Source organism: Hipposideros armiger, unplaced genomic scaffold (assembly GCF_001890085.2).
Source record: "Hipposideros armiger isolate ML-2016 unplaced genomic scaffold, ASM189008v1 scaffold_1857, whole genome shotgun sequence".
NCBI classification, from domain to species: domain Eukaryota; kingdom Metazoa; phylum Chordata; class Mammalia; order Chiroptera; family Hipposideridae; genus Hipposideros; species Hipposideros armiger.
In genome coordinates, this window is record NW_017733207.1 from 3,256 (window position 1) to 5,099 (window position 1,844).

Consider the following 1,844-nt stretch of genomic DNA (forward strand, 5'->3'; position numbering starts at 1 on the left):
TAGGGCCCTCTGCCACAAGGGATCTAGATAATTTCCATCATCACAATGGAAAGTGGTCAGAAATCCCCTATGTTCAAGCCTTCTTTGCTCTCCAATCCCATCCCTCCCTCTGTCAATCCTGTTCCACCTTCCAGATACTTCTAGCACACCCCAAACCTCCCCCTCCCTCAAAGATGAATCTTCCTCTTTTGACCCGGCTCTCCTCCTCCCACTGTTACCGGCCAAGAGAGTGCCCCCCACAAAGACTTTTAAGTTTTCTTTCCTATAGAAGTGTTAAGAATAGAAATGTTAGGGGCCGGCCGAGTGGCGCGATGGTTAAGAACTCGCTTGGGATGCCAGAGGGCCCCGGTTCGGATCCCACATATGAGGGCCAGTGACACTNTATACCATTAACTGTGAAGAAACCTTCCTATGCCCATACGATGGTCCTACAATCCTATGGCGACAAAAGAATGGGCTTCATGACCCAGACCAGCGGAATCAACACACGGGAGTCTCTACATCCAACCTCTCAAAGACGGCTGTCCGTCCTTGGGTGGCTCACTTATTCTCCTACATGTTCTATCGGATCCTCAGCCCTCCCGGAACTCTTGGTAATTCCCACTGCCAGTCCAGGACCAAAACTGTCCTGGACAAAAAATATAACAAGAAATTTAATTATGAGATCAGTGGAAAATAAGTGGGCTCGTCCGGGATTTGAACCCGGGACCTCTCGCACCCAAAGCGAGAATCATACCCCTAGACCAACGAGCCGGTTGATAGTGTGACTTTATTTTAATCCTTTATCTGTGTAGAGTCATTTCATCACCAAGAAAATGGCTTTTTATTTCTGAAATATCGGAACCAGTTTCGTGATCTCAGAGTTTTCCACGCCCATCCCATTCTATTCCTCTCAGCCATCTCGCATCCGGCGTTACCTCTCAGCCGCAGTTAGCTTGCGCAGCGCACGGTACTGCTTGGCGGGTCTGAATGTACTGGAATCCAAATGAGGGCCTCGTTGCTAAGGCAACTCAGAAAACTGGAACCGGCATCCTTCCTCTTTAGGCACTGGAAGCCCCCTCCAAAGGAAGCCCGAATAAGGCGCAAGCCTGGAGGCTCAGGGGCGTGACGCAGAGGCCGGGAGAACCGGAGAGCTCCCGGAGAGAACCTGGTGCCGGGCTTGTAGGGGACGCGGAATCGACTGGGTCCTCAGCCGCGACAGGGGAAATGAAATCCGGTTAGTCCCTTCATGCGGGGCGCCTGGTAAAGGGGTTGGGGCTTTTCTTTATTGTTTTATGAAACTATTAACAACAGCACATACTTATTTGCAAAGTGTTCAGGAAATGTAGGGAAGTGTAAGGCAGAAATGAGATGACGGAGTACCCGGCTCCCCGAGGCTGGCACCAGTGCGCGCGCACCCGCGGCGCCCAGGGCTAGTGCCCCGGCTCTCGGCCCTCGCCGTTTTCTCCCAGGACTGTCTTGGAGCAGCTACCCGCGCCCTACGAACCAGGGGCCCGGGCTGTGCGGGCGCTCTCCTCCTCGCTCATCTCGGACCTGCTCTCCCGAGAGGGCTTAATTACACTTGGTTACTTAGGAGTAAAACAGTGATTCTGATTCCCTGCTGGAAAATTGATAAAATTCACTATGAGCTGGCCCAAAGGTTTATTTTTGTGCCACCCGCTGGCTGTTACAAAACAGCTTGGGAGACGCGAGGTGGTTGACCTACTCCGAGGGGAAAAGTACTGATTTTTCCATTGCCACTCTCCGCAATTTTGCTCAGCTTTCTGAGCTGACGTCTCCACTCGCTGCTCCTCCTCTCGGCCTCTTCCTTGGGGACTTTGTCACATTCGCTTTCAGTCTGTTTT

The 1,844-nt window shown here is 52.1% G+C and overlaps 1 non-coding gene across 1 annotated transcript; it reads right to left on the reverse strand.

Moving 5' to 3' along the window:
* Window positions 1–681: 681 nt before the first annotated feature.
* On the reverse strand, window positions 682–753 carry TRNAP-UGG (transfer RNA proline (anticodon UGG)). The gene has a single exon. It is a non-coding gene; the product is annotated as a tRNA-Pro (tRNA).
* Between the last annotated feature and the right edge of the window lie 1,091 nt (window positions 754–1,844).